The 19,527-nt window shown below is 45.0% G+C and overlaps 1 protein-coding gene across 10 annotated transcripts in view; it reads right to left on the minus strand.

Moving 5' to 3' along the window:
- The window catches only part of ATG4B (autophagy related 4B cysteine peptidase), a 669,563-nt gene that overhangs the window by 181,415 nt on the left and 468,621 nt on the right, over positions 1-19,527 (minus strand). The gene's annotated exons all lie outside the window — the stretch shown is intronic.

A 19,527-nucleotide genomic window follows, 5' to 3' on the forward strand; every position in this document is an offset into this window, starting at 1 on the left:
ATCTACAGCAAGTTCAAAGCCACTTACGATGGGAACCATGACACTTTCCGGGTGGAGTTCCTTGTGGTCCCAACTGCGATCCTGGCCTTCCTAGTTAACCATGATTTCACCCCTCTGGAGGTAGGCACTGCACTGTGGCTGTGAAGTATTAGCCAAGTAGTTATCCAGCCTCCACCACCAAAACCATGTTGAGTATATTGAAGGTATTGCCTGGAAATGCAGGGTGAGAAAAATGTGTTCTTCCATAGTGCCCCCAGAAGAAACTGGGGGCACTATGGACATGGGAAGGAGGAATTGGGGGCACTATGGACATGGGAAGGAGGCACTGGGGGCACTAAAGACACAGAACAGGCTCTGGGGGCACTATGGACATGGGAAGGAGGCATTGGGGGCACTAGGGACATGGGAAGGAGGCATTGGGGGTACTAGGGACATGGGAAGGAAGCACTGGGGGCACTAAGGACACAGGACAAGCACTGGGGGCACTATGGACATGGGAAGGAGGAATTGGGGGCACTAGGGACATGGGAAGGAAGCACTGGGGGCACTAAGGACATAGGACAGGCACTGGGGGCACTATGGACATGGGAAGGAGGCATTGGGGGTACTATGGACATGGGAATGAGGCACTGGGGGCACTAGGGACACAGGACAGAAGCACTGGGGCACTAAGGACACAGGACAGAGGCACTAGGGGACACTATGGACATGGGAAGGAGGCATTGGGGGGCACTAGGGACATGGGAAGGAGGCACTGGGGGCACTAAGGACACAGGACAGGCACTGGGGGCACTATGGACATAGGAAGGAGGAATTGGGGGCACTATGGACATGGGAAGGAGGCACTGGGGGCACTAGAGACACAGGACAGGCACTGGGGGCACTATGGACATGGGAAGGAGGCATTGGGGGCACTAGGGACATGGGAAGGAGGCATTGGGGGCACTAGGGACATGGGAAGGAGGCATTGGGGGCACTAGGGACATGGGAAGGAAGCACTGGGGGCACTAAGGACACAGGACAAGCACTGGGGGCACTATGGACATGGGAAGGAGGAATTGGGGGCACTAGGGACATGGGAAGGAAGCACTGGGGGCACTAAGGACATAGGACAGGCACTGGGGGCACTATGGACATGGGAAGGAGGCATTGGGGGTACTATGGACATGGGAAGGAGGCACTGGGGGGCACTAGGGACACAGAACAGAAGCACTGGGGCACTAAGGACACAGGACAGAGGCACTGGGGGGCACTATGGACATGGGAAGGAGGCATTGGGGGCACTAGGGACATGGGAAGGAGGCACTGGGGGCACTAAGGACACAGGACAGGCACTGGGGGCACTATGGACATAGGAATGAGGAATTGGGGGCACTATGGACATGGGAAGGAGGCACTGGGGGCACTAGAGACACAGGACAGGCACTGGGGGCACTATGGACATGGGAAGGAGGCATTGGGGGCACTAGGGACATGGGAAGGAAGCATTGGGGGCACTAGGGACATGGGAAGGAAGCATTGGGGGCACTAGGGACATGGGAAGGAGGCACTGGGGGCACTAGGGACATGGGAAGGAAGCACTGGGGGCACTAATGACACAGGACAAGCACTGGGGGCACTAAGGACACAGGACAAGCACTGGGGGCACTATGGACATGGGAAGGAGGCATTGGGGGTACTATGGACATGGGAAGGAGGCACTGGGGGGCACTAGGGACACAGGACAGAAGCACTGGGGCACTAAGGACACAAGACAGAGGCACTGGGGCACTAAGGACACAGGACAGAGGCACTGGGGGGCACTAAGGACATGGGAAGGAGGCACTGGGGGCACTAAGGAAATAGGAAGGAAGGAGGGAGGGAATAGAAAGTGACAATTGTTGGGTCTGAGTGCAGAAAGAAAGAACTGAAAGAAAGGATACACAGTAAGAAGGAAACACAACCAGAGACTCATGAAATCACCAGACAGCAAAGGTAGGAAAAATGATTTTATTTTCAATTTAGTGATCAAAACCTGTCAGTTTTGAGAATTTATATCTGCTGTCTATATTTTGCACTATATTTGTCTATTTTTCTATAGTTACTGAGGTGACATTGCATATTTTAAAGTCATTTGCCTTGACATCTTTGAAAATCCCAAATGATAATTAACATTTTCTCTGCGAATAGTGTGCTTTGTAGTTTTTTTTTATTTTAAGGTTACCATTATGAATTAATATGAAGATATTATGTGTACATGAAAAATGAATGGAAGAAATTGGGGGCAGGATTGGGGGCGGGGCTAGAGCAGGGTTGAGGCGGGGCTAGGGGGTGGAACTGACAATTAATAGATGTCCCCTTTTGATGAAAAAAATAAATGGTCACGTTAGCAATGGTGGAAACTGCTAGAAGTTGGGAGTTTGATCTAAAGTGAAATCTGAAAGCTGTCTGGCAGTACCCTCCTGAAGGTAAAAGTTTTGTTTTAAAATCAACTCATGGAAGTTATCTGAACCCTCTTTGAAAGCTGTGATGAAAGGGAATGATGTAACCAAGAAAGGTTCAGCTGTGAATTCTGATGTAACCTAGTGAAAGATTCTAATGCATGACCTGAAGGGTTCTTAGGTGGGTACAGATACATCTGAATTATTCTGGGAGGCAGAACCCACTGCTTTGAGCAATGCAATAAAGGCTCAAAGGTCGTATAGTCAGGTTTTCTTGCTAGTTAAATGATGGTGGAAATTCTTGAATGTTATCTTCACCATTTACCTGAGTACTGAAGGCCTCTGAGTGAAGACCTGTGTTAGGCTGCAGCCTAAATTTAAAAGGCTGTGGATATTGAGGCCTGCTTCTAGAGCAGAGGAAGGGCAGGAGGATACTGGACTGTGCAATTCCTGCCTAGAGGAATATAGGCATTGGCTTGGTAAAGCTATATTCTGGAGAAACTAATCCCTTTGGGGGGTTTTCTTCTGTTTCTGGCTGAATCGTTGGGGGCAAGTACTCAAAAGGACAAGAGGCTTGGAGCTGAAAGCCAGACAAACAAGGACCAGTAGAGGGGAACTAAGACTAAAAGCCCTCAAGTGAAGATAAGGAACTTTAAAGTGAAAAATAACTGTTGCATTTTTGCTACAAACATATTGATTTACAGTTTCAATAAAAATAATTCATTGTGCTAAAGCAGAAGTAAAATTAACTCTCTTTTTTTTCTTTTCTTCTGCATGCCAATTACACTCCACTAGCCTCTAAGACTAACCGCTCAGTCTCATTTACCTGTGGCCAAACTCTAGGATGGGCAGTTACTCTGCCTACACCCGGTCACAGTAGCTACTTGCATGTCCTGCTGTGAAGCAGAAACTCAGACGATATCCCTTTGGGGTTTTTTTTCAGCTTAGCTGAGAGACAGAGAAATTCTTCACAGTCAGACAAAGACTGAAATTAAGACCAAAGACAGGCAAAGTTCACTCATAGGGCAGGTCATCAAGCCTACTAAATATATTTATAAGAAAAAGAGATTATGGGCTAGATTCACAAAGCAAACCAATCGTGTACAGATCGGTTTGCGACCCCTTTGCAACCAGATTTCCCTCCGGCCTGATTCACTAACCTCTCCTGCGAGCCATTTCCAATCTGTGCTTGCAAATGAGGGAAACGCATGCAAAGTAGACAGGGATGCAATTCATCAAACAAATTTTTGAAACCGACTGGGCTGGCTGATCAACCAAAAAAGCGACTGCTGGAGACCACTTTCAAATGGCTTTCCGACTCTTCAGCTCCATTGAAGCCCTGCTCTCTGCTGCCCCGAATCTCTCCTGCCTGCCGCCCCGATGCTCTTCCCTGGATCTCTCCTGCCTGCTCTGCCTCGAATCGCTGCCCTGCTCTTCCCCAATCTCTCATGCCTGCTCTGTCCCGAATCGCCACCCTGGCCTGCTCATCCCTGAATCTCTCCTGCCTGCCATATCTCTCCTGGCCTTCCCCACACTGCAAGCCTGTGGTTTAAACCCGTGGGTTTAAAGCGGGTTAAAACCACGGGCTCGCTGGGCTAAAAAGTAAAAAAAAAAGTCACAGCTCAGATGGGCATGCGCAGACCATGCGCAGATGGTCTGCGCATGCGTCAGGATCACACATCAGTGATCTGTGCCGGCAGATGGGGGTGTTCCTCTGATTGCCCCCAGCTGCATATTGGAGTTTGAAGAATCCATTGGACCTGCCCGGATCGGACACGGATCGGTCCCAATCGGGTAAGTTCATGAATCTAGCCCTAAGTCCTTACATTGATAATATCTTTTCCAGTAGATAGGTGAGTCATTCCAGATATGTGGCTTATCACTTAATGGCTGTGTGCCATATGCAGAAGGAATCACTCTGGATTTTTTTCTGTGACTCTCCTCTATTTCAATGGGAGCTCTATAGTACCCAAGCACCAAGAGCTCCAACACAGAATGTGAAGTAGGGACACCAATGGGAAAATTCCCAAGATCCAACTGTTCCACTCATAAAAGCAATACGCCAAACTCAAAATCAAACAGTGAACAAGGAATCAAAGAAGCCCAGGAAAGAGCCCAGCATGCATTAGAAACATACTGTATATACAGAACTAGTCGTTAAGCCCGTTACATTAACAGGTGCTAGAATTTATGTCTTTCTGTATTTTTCTTTCTGTCTCTTTCCTCCCTCCATTTCCCTGTGTAGCGCTGTCTCTGCTTTCTTCCTCAGTCTGCACTCTCAAGCTGTAACATTACTGCTTAGCTTTTTCTCCCTGCAAGCATCTCTGCTCTCTTTCTCATCCCCAGTCTCTTTGCTATTTTTCTCTTCTTGCAGGGGTCTCTGCTCTCCTTTCTCTATATGTTCCTGATTCCTGCAAACTTCTGTTTTCTCTGTATGCTCTTGATCCTGTGTTTCCCTGTAGGTGTCTCTTCCTTTTTTTTTATTCCTTCTTCACGTATGGTTGATTTATTGAAAGTTTTTATATTTTTCCTATTTGTTGCATGTCTGTCTCCTTGGCCGCTGTATGTTTCTCTTTTTTTGCTTTGTGTGTTTGTTTGTGTTTTTTTGCTGATTGTCTACTTGGTCGCTGTCAGTCTGTCTGTCTCATTGGCTGCTGTATGTCTGTATGTCTTTTTTGCAGTCTAACTCCTTGGCCACTGTATTTCTGTATGTTATTTTTTCCTGAATTTATCCTTGGGCATTGTATTTTTTATTTTTTTCTGTTTGCCTCCTTGGCTGTTTGTATATTTTTTTGCTGTCTCCTTGCCCACCGTCTCTCTGTCTGTCTACTTGGACGCTGTATGTAAGTATGTCTGTCTCCTTGGCTGCTGTATGTCTGTTTGTGATTTTTTTCCTGTGTGTCTCTCTCTCCTTGTCCTCTGTGTTTTGTTATTTTTTCAATCTATCTCTTTAGCCCCCCTGTCCTTCTGTGAGTGTCTGTGTGTCTCTCTCTCCTTGTCCTCTGTGTTTTGTTATTTTTTCAATCTGTCTCTTTAGCCCCCTGTCCTTCTGTGACTGTCTGTGTGTCTCTCTCTCCTTGTCCACTGTTGTTTGTTTGTTTTTTTCAATCTCTCTTTAGCTCCTGATCCCCTCTCACTGACCCTTGCGCGACTGCATGTTATTCCGGCTGGGTTTCCATGGCAACCCTGCTCGCGGGTCTGTGAGTGTAGGGCCGTTTTGTCTGGTCTGGCGGCGCCGTGTAGGGTGGAAGCGGGGAGGCAGGGCCTCAGCACCGGCCGGGCAGCTCGCACCGCCGGCCCCAGGAAGCCCGAGGCTGGCGGCGGGGGAGGCAGGGACATGCCTGGCGTGCCATGGTGCAGGAGGAACGGAGATCGGCGGCTGGCTGCGGTCCTGCTTGTGGAGGCGATCAGCTGGTGACGTATAAGCACGCATGCGCACTTCTTCGGCCACAGACCTACAGCGCACGGAACACGCAAATAGGAGTGCGCATGCGCGGCTAGCTTTTTATTATATAGGATTCTTCCCAGCCCAAAGGGCTGACTGGCATCCAAGAACCAACTTGGAGAACCACAAACAGAATGAAACAGTAGGCAGGCACAAGAAGGATAGGGCAAGAGTCTAGAATGACTCATCTATATACTCAAAAAGATATTATCAAGGTAAGGACATAATCTCTTTTTCCAGTGCAATAGGTGAGTCATTCTTAACGTAACCATTTATTTTTTTCATCAAAAGGGACATCTATTGTCAGTCCCGCCCCCAATTTATTACATTCATTTTTCATGTACACATAATATCTTATTAATTCATAATGGTAACCATAAAATTTTTAAAAAATACAAAGAACACTATACGCAGAGAAAATGTTAATTATCATTTATATTTGAGGTTTTCAAAGATGTCAAGGCAGATGACTTTAAAATATGCAATGTCACCTCAGTAACTATAGAAAAATAGACAAATATAGTGCAAAATATAGACAGCAGATATAAATTCTCAAAACTGACACATTTTGATCACTAAATTGAAAATAAAATGATTTTTCCTACCTTTGCTGTCTGGTGATTTCATGAGTCTCTGGTTGCGTTTCCTTCTGACATTGCATCCTTTCTTTCTTTCTGCATGCAGGCCCAATAATTGTCCCTTTCTATTCCCTCCCTCCTTCCTTCCTATGTCCTTAGTGCCCCCAGTGCCTCATTCCTATATCCTTAGTGCCGCAGCTTGCCGCCCAGAAAAGGAAGGTCCAGGCGCCGTCCCACAAGCCTTCTTCCCGACGTCAATTCTGACGTTGGAGAGGAAGTTCCGGGCCAGCCAATCGCTGCCTGGCTGGCCCGGAACTTCCTCTTCAACGTCAGAATTGACGTCGGGAAGAAGGCTTGTGGAACGGCGCCTGGACCTTCCTTTTCTGGGTGGCAAGCTGCGGCAGTGGACCGGGGGGGGGGGGGAAGTTTGAATCAGCGCTGGAATGAGGAAGGCAGGCAAACAGCGGCAGCGGACCGGTGGGGGGAGAAGAGTTTGAATTGGGTGCTGGAGGGAGGGAAGCAAGGAGGCTGGCTTTGACATGGCAGAGAGGGAGGGGAAGCAATCGCCTGTCCTGTTGTCCCCAAGCACAGCTTCAGGACGCTGTCTCTGAAAACGGGACATGGGATCTAAAAACGGGACGGTCCCGTTCAAAACAGGACGTATGGTCACATTAGTTATTCTAGACATGTGGGATGTACAAAAGCAGATTTCTTTCTTGCTGTCACTTCCACTCTGTAAAATTTGGCAAAAGTGTGCAGAGTGGACCAAGTAGCTGCCCTACAAATCTCCTCAGAGGAAATCACCCAAGCCTCTGCCCATGAGGCCATACTCCTGGTAGAATGCACCTTAACAGAAACAGGAGACTGTTTACCACAAAGAAAGTAGGCTAACAAAAAGGCCCTATGAATCCATCTGGAAATAGTGGCCTTGGAAGCAGAAACACCCCGCTACGAAGAACGAGTCAGCACAAACAAGTGGGCAAAACATATTTATGATCTCTAGATAGCACAGAAGAACTCTGCGGACATCCAATTTCTGCAAAATGCGGTCCTGTTTCTTAGAACTAGGAGGCTGAAAAACAGCAAGTGCACTTCCTAATTAATATGGAATGATGACACTACCTTTGACTGGAATGAAGGAACTGTGAGAAGAGAGATCTCTGTTTCCAAGATCCGTAGGAAAGGCTTTCTAGAAGACAGAACCTTGAATACCGAGACATGTCTCGCTGAGGTAATGGTAACCAGAAAACCTGCCTTTAGCATCAGGTCCAAGAGAGAAGCATCTTTCAGTAGCTCGAATGGAGTCTTGGTGAGGCCAGACAAAACCAAGTTAAGGTCCCATGAAGGGAATGGTGGTTTGATTGGTGGTCTAATGCAAAGAGCACCTTTCAGAAATCTAGTCACATTATGGTGAGACACAAGTGAAGGACTATGGTCTCAGGCTCTGAAACAAAAGAGCCCAGCCACTTGGACCCGAAGAGAAGCCACAGTGAGGCCCTTATCAAGACCCGCTTGGAGAAAGGCTAGCACCACTGAAACAGGAGCGAAATACGGCTCCACACTTTCCGGTCACACCAATGTTGGAAAGTCTTCCACGCCTTAGCGTAGGCAGACACAGAAGTCGATTTCTTACATTTTAGAAGAGTAGAAATGACAACATCTGAATAGCTTTTGCACTCTAATGCTGTGCACTCAGTAGCCTTGCTGTAAAGAGCAAAGTGAACCGGATTCTCTATGCAGATTGAACCTTGAGTGAGAAGGTCTGGAAGAGCCTTTAACTGAAGGCTGCAACTTATGCAACGACACATAAGATCTGCATACCATGGTCTGCAAGGCCAGCCTGGAGCCACCAGAATGACCCTTACTGGATGAGTCGCAATCCAGTGAATCCTGTGAATCCAGTGACCTATTAAGGGCCAGGGAGGAAAAATGTACAGCAGAACTTCCTGCGGCCACGGCTGTACCACAGTGTCGAGACCCTTGCTTCTGGGCTTGGATCTGCGACTGAAGAATTGGGCGGCCTTTGAGTTCTTTGCCATTAGGTCGAAATGAGGCTGACTCCAGCGCAGCACAATGGCTTGAAACACTGCCGAGAACAGCACCCACTTGCCCGGATCCAAGGTCTGTCTGCAGAAGAAGTCTGCTTGAACATAGTTGCCTCCTGCCACACGCACCGCCAAAAGGGCCTGGAGATGATGCTCCATCCAGAGAAAGAGCAGTTGGGTTTCCCGAGCAGAGATGCACTCTTGGATCCTCCCTGGCGATTGATATATATCACATTGTTGGAGAAGACTCTGACCACTTGGCCCTCCAGAGTCTTCTGCAACATCACCAGTTCCAACTGGTTTATTGACTGTCGCAGGATGGGATGACGTTTGCAATGGGCTCCCCAGCCACTGAGACTGGCATCTGTCATCACAACTACCCAAGATGCAATCTGCAGTGGCATGCCTCCGGAGAGGGACTGCAGAAGGAGCCACAAATTCATGCTGGTCTGGGCTTCCAGAATCCAAGGAAGAGCTATCTGTAATATCTCCATCTGTGGAGCCCAATGAGAGAAATGCATGCTGTTGGACCCCAGAACCCAGAGACAGACCCACACAAATGGTGCTATTTTGTCCAGAAGACAAGAAAAATGAGATCACTGCTTCTGTCTGCGTGCCTCTGGAAGATAAACTCATCCAGCTGCTATATTGAACAAAACCCCAAGTTATTCCAGGGGTTGTGTCAGTTTGTCTTGTAATGTTATTTATGTTCACACAATACTATTAAATTAATTATATATATACTTTTTTGTTATTTTTTTTTTCTTTTCTATCCTGTAATCTTATTGTAAACCAGCTAGATATTAATTTGATGGTTGGTATATCAAAATCAATAAACTTGAACTTGAACTTTTCTTGTAATTCACAATCCAACCCAGACTTTCCTGGACTTAGATCACCTGATGTACTGTGTGCCAACACTAGGACAATGAGGGGGCTCTTAACAGCCAATTGTCCAAGTACAAGTGTACCTGCAGCCCCAGCTTCCTCAAGTAAGCTGTCATGACCACCATCACCTTGGTGAAGATACGATGCACCATAGCCAGGCCAAAAGGCAGATCTGTAAATCGGTAATGATTTTTGTTATGCCCATGGCTGGCCAGGGCATAGCATATGTGGCCACTTTGGCCACTTGTATGTGAAGCTTCATGTTTTACTGTTTTAACTCTCTGTACTTGTTCCAACCTTCAACCTGTCTTACCTGGGCTGTTTTTCCAACTTTGTTACCTTGTTTACCGACCCTGAAGCCCATCTATATATGTCTTACTGTTTTAACTCTCTGTACTTGTTCCAACCTTCAACCATGTCTTACCTGGGCTGTTTTTCCAACTTTGTTACTTTGTTTACTGACCCTGAAGCCCATCTGTGTGTAACAACTTAAGCATCTTGGTGTTTGTACTGGGATAAGAGCCCATCTGTGTGTACCAACTTAAGCATCTTGGTATGTGTACTGGGATAAGGAATAAAGTTCACACAGAGGTTAACCTCCCAGCTAGAAGATAAGAGGGACACATGTTGTTTTCTGTAGGGACAGCATGTTAGACAGGGCAAAGGTAGTGTGAAAAAAAGTATATAAGAAACACTGGGACGGTTCCAAAATGGATTCTGCTGCAGCCTTGGGAGCTGTGTCTGTACCTACCCATTGACTGCTCGGGTCTCGGTCAGCATCAAGAAGGAACATGGCAGACATGGTGAAGTTTTCTATTTTGTGTATATAGATATTCTCTGCTTTTATCTTGCATATTATCTGATGTCTATCTGCATTATTTGGTGATTATCTGATGTTTATGCAATAAAGGATCATATTACTCTGCTGCTTTCTTGGAGGTTACTTTTACATACCCTTGTCAGACAGAAACGTGGCAGGACAAATTGGTACCAGAAATGGGGTATAAAATGTGGCCAGGAAAGCGACAGACGAAAATGGGGAATCTGGAGCAGGCGTCAGACCCCTCTATCCCGGGATGATAATATCTATAAGATGGTGGCCACTGAGTGGTCTCTGGAAGCAGGATTGTGTGAATCATGGATTTTTTGGCAGTGGTGATCTGCATGAATTATGTGCGTCACTGCAGAAAAATAAAGATTTCAAAAGGGAGAGAACGGAAAGGTATTTCAAGGAGAGGGTGGATGATTTTAACAGCATGGCATAAACTGCATGAAGCAAAGCATGAACTGCAAATGAAATTGGGGGAGTTAGAACGGAAAGTGTGTGAACAGCAGAATAACATAACGATGCTACAGTGCCAAAATAAACTGCTTATGGATCAGGTAGATACCTATCAGACTGTAGCTGAAAGAGCTGCAATACGTTGCGCTCATTATATATACAAAAAGTGCAGGGGGAAAGTTAGTCCTAGGAAAGTAAGGTCCCTGTTGTCCCACCTGAGGAGTGGGACCCAGGTACATGGGACGGTGATATTTGGGACTCTAATTCAAATACCAGTGATGAGTGCCCAGAAGAGGGGGTAGAAGCAAAACCCATCCGGAGGAGACGGCTGCAAGGAAATTTAGACACGGGAGAAAATGTAGTATGTAATGATGTCCTGGAAGATTATACACAACAAGAAATCATGGACATTATGTCCAGATTTTCACAGAGACTTGGAGAATCAGTGATACAGTGGGTAATCCGTATACAGGAATTAGGAGCGGCGGGGATTATGTTAGATAACAAAGATTCCCCCAAGTTTGTGATAATCAGTCAGAAGCTGCAGTACAGGATGCTTTGAGAGAGGACCCTGACCCTGCTAATTACACACAATATTCCTTATTGGAAATGGTAAGCAGGGGGGTCATGAGAAGGTATCCCCTTGAGTCTGACTGGCCAGTCAATGATAAGATGTGGTACACATTAAAAAGATGCTCAAATGAGAATAAAAGAAGAGGCTATGAAGGTAGGATTAGTATTGGGACATGCAGACACCTATATGAATCTGCCTTTCACTGTCTCTATGAAAAATAAAATTATTCGATATGCAACCCCAGCCTATAAACAAGTGATTATGACTTAGCTGAGGTATTGGAGGCAGTGAGGTAACTGGGAAACCCTAGGGGATTGGGGTCCGAGAAATTCCTCTGATAAACGAGGCAATGTGTAGGGGGGAAATTCAAACCCAAATCATGCCAACAGGGCTTTCTCGTAAAGATAGTTTTTGGCATTGCTTAAGGATGGGGTGAAAAAGGAAGACATTGACGGAAAGATACAGGCACGCTGTGGCGGCTGTTATAAGAGTAGGGGGCTGGGGAAAAAGGTGTTACAGGCAAATGTGGAAAAAAGGGAATAAAACAGATGGAGAGGTAAAACCCACTGCACCCCCTCAAGAAATGACTCCTCCGACCACATCCATGTACCCTGACTTGAAGGAATGGAAGTGGTGGGAGGATCAAGCCTCAGTGTCAGCCTGGATGAAATTAGAGCAACGTCCACATGTAGCAGTACAAATACATTGGAAATCATGGAACAAAAAGTACAAGCTCTGGTAGATACTGGGGCAGAGGCCGTCCATAATTTCTGGGAACCCCAAAAATTTAAGGGACCTAAAATGCAAATTTCTGGGTTGGGAGGACAATTTATTCAGACAGTGCAAAACCAAATTACGTTTAAAAAATTGGCCAATTACCAAACCAAGGAGTATACGGTGTTAATAACAGAAAACACCTGAATATATCATAGCCATTGATATTTAAAAAGGTTTAACTTTGCATTTGTCAGATGGTGTGTATAGTTTTGGAAAGACACCATCTATTCCTTTGCGATCAATTTTAGTGGGTAAATTACCTACAGCAATCACTGTGCCCATTGCTAACAAAGTAATTAACATGAAGCAGTACCATATCCCCGGGGAGCATAGTGAAATGACTGAAACCATCCAGGATTTAGTAAAGGCAGGGGTTATAAGAATGGGCACTTCTGCCTTTAACAAGTCTGTTTGGCCAGTGCAAAAAGCTGATGGGAGCTGGCGAATGACTGTAGATTACAGAGAATTGAACAAAAACATGCTACCTTTAAGTGCCGCAGTACCAGATGTAGTGACTTTGGTAGAGCAAATTCAGTCTTGAATCGGTACTTGGTATGCAGTGATTGATCTTGCAAATGCATTCTTTTCTATACTGATAGCTGAAGAATGCCAGGAACAATTTGCATTCACATGGCAAGGCAGACAATACACTTTCACAAGATTGCCCCAGGAATATTTACATAGCCCCAGGAATATTTACATAGCCCAACGTTTTGTCACAAGATCATAGCAGAACATTTGGATAAATGCCAGTTGCCTGCTGGAATCAGTGTGTCACACTATATTGATTTCTTTTTAAATCTCTAATATTGTAAAGCTATATGGTGCCTGTTTATATATTGCGGCCCTATATACACTGTAAAGAGATTATTGGTCTAGTACTAACATATACTTCATAATATATGTATGTATGTATGTATATATATATATATATATATACATACTAGTGTTTTAGCCCGTTACATTCGTTACAGTAACGGGTGCTAGAATAGCCCCACCTATACCCTGACCCCACCCATGTCCCGCCTCTATCATGCCCGGACCCTGCCTCCCACTGATCCCAGTCCCACCACCTCACCTTTCACCATTTCCTTTGTACTCTTTTGGCCCTCCTGACAGGGGTCTTTACTTACCCGAGGCAGCAGCAGCAGTCCCTGACCTACCAACCTTTCCTCCCTCAGTGCCCCAAAGCAGCAGTGGTCCTACCATTTCCATCTCTCCCTTCCCCCCTTTCACACCCTCTCTCTCTGACCCTGTTTCACCTCTTTTGCCATCTTTCCCTTTCCTGTCCCCCTCTGTACTTCCCCAAGACCATCTCTCTCTCCCTGCCCCCCTCCACATCTCCCTGAAGTCGATCTCTCCCTATCCCCTACCATCACTCCTCGTCCCCCTAGTAGCCCCTCTGTCCTTCTCATCCATCTGTTTCTGTCTCTCTCTCCTCACCTCCTACCTCTGTGGAGCTCTCGCAGCTCCTCCTCATCCTCCTCCAGCCAGGCTTCAGCCATCTGCCGCCGCGGCTGCCTCGGGGGATTCTCGTGCATTGTGCATCCTACCTGTGGTGCCCTACAGCGCATGGAAAATGGGAGCATGCAGGTGGGAGTGTGCATGCGCGCTTAGGGCTTTATTATATTAGATGTGTGCTGTGGAATAATACAGATCAACCCTAATGACTAAACCTGGAGCTAGTTGGCATTCTTACATAACCTTTAGCATGCAGCCCCCCCTATTAATACACCTCAATCTCAAGGTGACCAGAATTCAAACGTTCCATGGTATATATTGGAGGAACTTATGTTGCTTCTTCAATGATTGAAAGTGTCTAAAAATAAATGGGAGTCCTCGAAAATAATGGACCTCTGGTAGACAGAAAACTAAAGGAAGGCAGTGTAGGGAAACAGAGGGACCTAAAAAAGCATGAGGATGGCGAGAAAGAGCTGACGGTAGCTAATGAATCGTATCGGGGAAATGAATGAACTTGGAATTCACTTAAGAAGCCACCGCAGGAACATGTTTAGCTCTTTCTCCGTCCTGCTGATTAGCGGTGCCCGAGTATGCATAAGAGTCGAGAGCGCATGCATGGTTGCCAAGTTCCGGCGCAGCATGCTTCACGGTTGACAGGGGCCGGGAAGCTGGTCTGCTCTGCAGGGACAGTGCAGCGTCCACAGCCGCGCGCACATCTGGGGCTTGAGACCCTGTACGGAAGAGCAGCCCGCGGACACTGCAGACAGGTGAGTTTCCGAGGCGACCTCCATGCTCTCAGTCTCAACCACCCCAACTCCTGCTGTCCATGTGCAGGAATCTCTGTTCTCCTGTGACTGTGGGGCCATTTCTGCAGCCGTGAGGTGGAGAGCAGTGCGTCAGACTTCAGGCAAGGAGCAGGCCGACTGAAGAACAGCACGGCCGACAGCTGCCGTGTCCGACATCCGCCTCGGGAGAGGAGAGTGTTTCGCGCGCATGGGCACTCCTATCTGTGGTTGCCCTACAGCGCATGGAAAACGGAACACGCGATGGGAGTGCGCATGCGCGGCTTAGCCTTTTATTATATTAGATATATATATAAATTCTTTATTTTTTCATTTGTATGGATCTTCGGATATCAACTGGACCATGAATAATGCCCAGCAATCTCTTGTCTTCATCAGTCCACTTTATTGTTTATTTACTCAAAACTCTAAAATTCATTTAGTTTCATACTTATTCTTAATTTCATAATTCCATAACTATTTCTTCATTGTATTTCATTTTAGTTTCCTTCATTTCCTTACTTAATGTCGATTATTTCCCTCGACCCTGAAGAAAACATTGTTTGAAACATGTATGTTGGGAGAGGTGGCATTGATGAACATTTGAGAGCTAACCTCGAAATTAAGTAGCTAAGTAATAAGATTAAATTAGAAGAAAAAGACATTAAGTAAGGAAATGAAGGAAACTAAAATGAAATACAATGAAGAATAGTTATGGAATTATGAAATTAAGAATAAGTATGAAACTAAATGAATTTTAGAGTTTTTGAGTAAATAAACAATAAAGTGGACTGATGAAGACAAGAGATTGCTAGGCATTATTCATGGTCCAGTTGATATCCGAAGGTCCATACAAATGAATAAATAAGAATTTATATATATATACATATATTATGAAGTATATGTTAGTACTAGACCAATAATCTCTTTACAGTGTATATGGGGCCGCAATATATAAACAGGCACCATATAGCTTTACAATATTAGAGATTTAAAAAGAGTACAGAGAATAGTTAGTGATTTAGAGAGAAGTGAATAAGGACTACACTAACAATTAGTTAAGATTTATCAAGTGACACTATATTGATGACATATTGATTTAGGGGGACTCTGAAGAAGCAGTAGCAGATGCCCTGAGCAGGATAGTCGATGCACTACGGCAGGAGGGGTTTGAGATAAATCCAAAAAAGATAGAAGGACCAGCACAGGCAGTAGTGTTTTTGGGTATTAAGTGGGCTAGGGGAAGCAAGAAACAGACTCAGGCTTTCATTAGTCTGTTTGGTTTTTGGCGCCAGCACATTCCACATTTGGGACAGATCCTCTCACCCTTATACAAGGTGACTCGGAAAAAGTATGACTTTGTAAGGACTGACAAAGAGGAAAAAGCTTTTTTTTATTAGCTAAAGAGGCCATTCAATAAGCCATGAACCTATGGCCAATTCGAGATGGACCAATAAAACTGCAAGTTAGCACCCAGGAGCGCTATGCCAACTTGAATCTGTAGCAAAAGTAGGGGGGCGGCAACATAGAAACATAGAGTTTGACGGCAGAAAAGGGCCGGCGGCCCAACAAGTCTGCCCACACAATAACCCTCCCTCCCCCTAGTCTACTCAGACGAACCCTCCCTCTCTGAAGTATCCATCTTTTAGGCAAAACCCCATGGTACCCCCACCTGTTGGTCCCATCAATGCTTGAAGTCAAGCACGTTACTGGCCTCGACCACCTGGCGAGGAAGACTATTCCATCGATTGATCACCCGTTCGGTGAAGAAGTACTTCCTGGTGTCGCCATGAAATCTTCCCCCCTTAAGTTTTAACGGATGTCCTTGTGTCGCTACGGGACCCTTTAGAAAAAAGATTTCTTCCTCCACTTCAATGCGACCCATGATGTATTTGAATGTTTCTATCATGTCCCCCCTTTCTCTGCGCTCCTCGAGAGAATATAAGCGCAGTCTGGTCAGACGTTCTTCATATGGGATGTCTTTAAGTCCTGAGACCATCCTAGTGGCCATTCTTTGGATCGACTCCATTCTCTTCACATCTTTTTAGTAATGTGGCCTCCAAAACTGGACACAGTACTCTAGGTGAGGTCTCACCAGGGATCTGTATAATGGTAGTATGACTTAAGGCTTTCAACTGATGAAGCTCCTTCTGATGCAACCCAGCATTTGTCTAGCTTTTGCTGAAGCTTTCTCCACTTGATTGGCAGCTTTCATATCTTCTCGAATGAGAACTCTCAAGTCCCTTTCTGCAGTAGTTCTTGCTAAGTTTTCACCATTCAGGGTGTATGTTCTGCATGGATTTTACACTCCCGAGGTGCATTACTTTACATTTTTTGGCATTGAAGTTTAGTTGCCAAGTGCTGGACCATTGTTTCAATAGAAGTAGGTCCTGCTACATAGCGCTTGGCCTGGTTGCGCTGTCGGGTTCTTTTGCCCTGCCCACGATGTGCATAGTTTAGCGTCATCGGCAAATAGTGTGATTTTGCCTCGAAGTCCCTGAGTCAGGTCCCCTATAAAGATATTAAATAGCATCGGACCCAAGACTGAGCCCTGTGGCACTCCACTGGTCGCTTTTGACGTTTTCGAGGGAATACAGGTTACCATTACTCTTTGAAGTCTGCCGCTAAGCCAGTCTTGTATCCAAGCTGTTAGTGTTTCTCCTAGTCCTAATGAGTTCATCTTGTTCAATAATCTACGGTGTGGAACATTGTTGAAAGCCTTACTGAAGTCTAAATATACTATGTCCAGGGACTCACCCCCATCTAGTTTTTTTGTTACTCAGTCAAAGAAGCTTATCAGATTGGATTGACAGGACCTTCCCTTTGTAAAGCCATGCTGGTGTGGGTCCCTTAATCTTTCATCATCCAGAAACGTGTCCAATTTGTTCTTAATCAACTTTTCCATGAGTTTACTCATTAGTGATGTGAGACTCACCGGTCTATAGTTTTCGGCCTCTGACCTGCATCCCTTTTTGTGGAGCGGTATAACATTGGCAGTTTTCTAGTCCAGGGGAACTCTTCCCTTGCTTAAGGAAAGATGAAGAGCCCAGCTAACGGTTTTCTGCTAGGACATCACTCAATTCACAAAGTACTCTAGGGTGTATATTGTCCGGGCCCATAGCTTTGTTTACTTTTAATTTTGATAGCTCCTGGTAGACTTCGTGCGCAGTAAATTCCATGTCCCGGAATGGGTCCTCCGAACTGCCCCTTTAAGGGCCGGATCCTGGTGCTTCATAGGTGAAGGACTGAGCAGAAGTAGTTATTGAATATTTCTGCTTTGTCTGCGTCTGTGTCCGCAAACTTGCCGACAGGTTTCTTTAGGTGCCCAATACCGCCTGTATTCTTCTTCCTGTCACTAACGTATTTAAAAAAGGAGTACTGCTAGGATTTTGGACTCGGACCCCTCCCAGATTCAGGAGAAAATACACTCCTTTTGAACAACAATTGTTGGCATGTTATTGGGTCTTAATTGCCACTGAACAAATGACTATAGGACATGAAGTCCTATTAATAATAATAATTTTTAATAATTTTATTTGTTGTATACCGCCATATCTGAAAGTTCTAGGGCAGTTTAAAGCAATCGAATGCAAGTACATACTATGCATAAACAGTACCAAATGTATACATTAGAAGTTCTGAAGGACCAACACAATAAATTGACTAATTTGAGAAATAGAGACAATTTGTAAGGGTAAAAATGAATTAAGAAAAGAACAACATTAAGATCCTGGCTTGTTAAATAGATAGGTTTTTATCTGTTTTCTAAAGTCTAGATAGGAGGAAGCGTCTAGAGCGATTTTTTCAAGCCATGTGTTCATTTTGGCCGACTGAAAAGAAAAGGTTCTATCTAGGAACCTTTTGTAGTGACAGAGTTTTATTGAAGGATATGTGAACAAGTGCACTCTTTGGGAGCTCTTATTGAAGTGACTTAAGGTAAAATGAGAGGTAAGATATTCTGGAAGCATACCAAACACTGCTTTGTAGCAGATACAGGAAAACTTGAATATACTCTGGATTCGAATGGCAGCCAGTGAAGCTTTTGGTAAAAAGGGGAGATATACTCCCATTTTTTTTAGACCGAAATAAGGCGGACAGCCGTATTTTGGAGGATTCTCAATTTAAGGGTTTTCTTAAAAGCACCCAGGTATATGATGTTATAGTAGTCTAAAATACTTAGAATAGAAGACTGGAAAACGAAAAGCAGCTTCGTCAAAGTACTTCTTGATGGTACGGAGCTTCCAAAGCACTGCGATACCTTCTTAAATATTAAATCAGAGTGTTTTTCCAGTGTAATATGTTTGTCTAAAATTACTCCCAGTATTTTTAAGGACTGTTCAATATTATAATCCAGCCCGTTTACATGTATCTTTGAATCTTTAATTTTGTCATTGGGAATGACGAAGAGGAATTTTTTTTCTGGGTTCAGTTTCAATTTAAAGGCAGCCATCCATAGTTCGATCTGCTTTAAAATAGTTGATAGTAAGTTTGTGAACTCAGATGATAAACAAGTTAGCGGGATGGCAATCGTAATGTCGTCTGTATAAATGTAAAATTTGAGATTTAAGCTCTGTAACAGAGATTTCCTAGGGAAATGAGGTAGATGTTAAACAAGGTGGGAGACAGGGGGGAACCATGAGGAATACCGCAGATGTTGTCCCAACGACAGGACAGAGTATCATCCTTGAATACTTAGTAGGATCTATTCCCTAGGAACCCACGGAACCAGTTCAGGACTTTGCCCGAGATCCCAATGGATTCCAGGCAATCCAGCAGAATGGTGTGGTCTACCAGGTCAAAGGCGCTACTCAAGTCGAGTTGCACGATTATGGCACTTGAGCCTTGGCCAAATAGTGAGTGCAAGTAATCAACTAAGGAGGCCATAACTGTTTCGGTACTATGTCCTGATCGAAAACCTGATTGGTTATTGTGTAAAATATTGTGCTTCTCTAAATATATAGTTAGTTCAGCGTTGACTATCTCCTCCATTAGTTTAGTGACCAAAGGGATGCTAGCAATAGGTCTAAAGTTAGAAGCAATATTAGATGGTTCTTTTGTATTTTTTCTAATTGGAGTGATCACAATTTGGCCATGTTCCTCTAGGAATTTTCCTAAGTATAGTAGGGAGTTGACCCAAATTAGTAGTTTAGCCTTAAAATTGACCGGGGCAATTTTTCATGACGTTGGGTGGGCAGTGGTCTATCTACAATAAGATTTGGCATATTTGCTGTATATTTGGTAAAAGCTTGGAAATCAATAGTTGTAAATTATATTC

This window comes from Geotrypetes seraphini, chromosome 9 (genome assembly GCF_902459505.1).
Source record: "Geotrypetes seraphini chromosome 9, aGeoSer1.1, whole genome shotgun sequence".
Taxonomy (NCBI): Eukaryota; Metazoa; Chordata; class Amphibia; order Gymnophiona; family Dermophiidae; genus Geotrypetes; species Geotrypetes seraphini.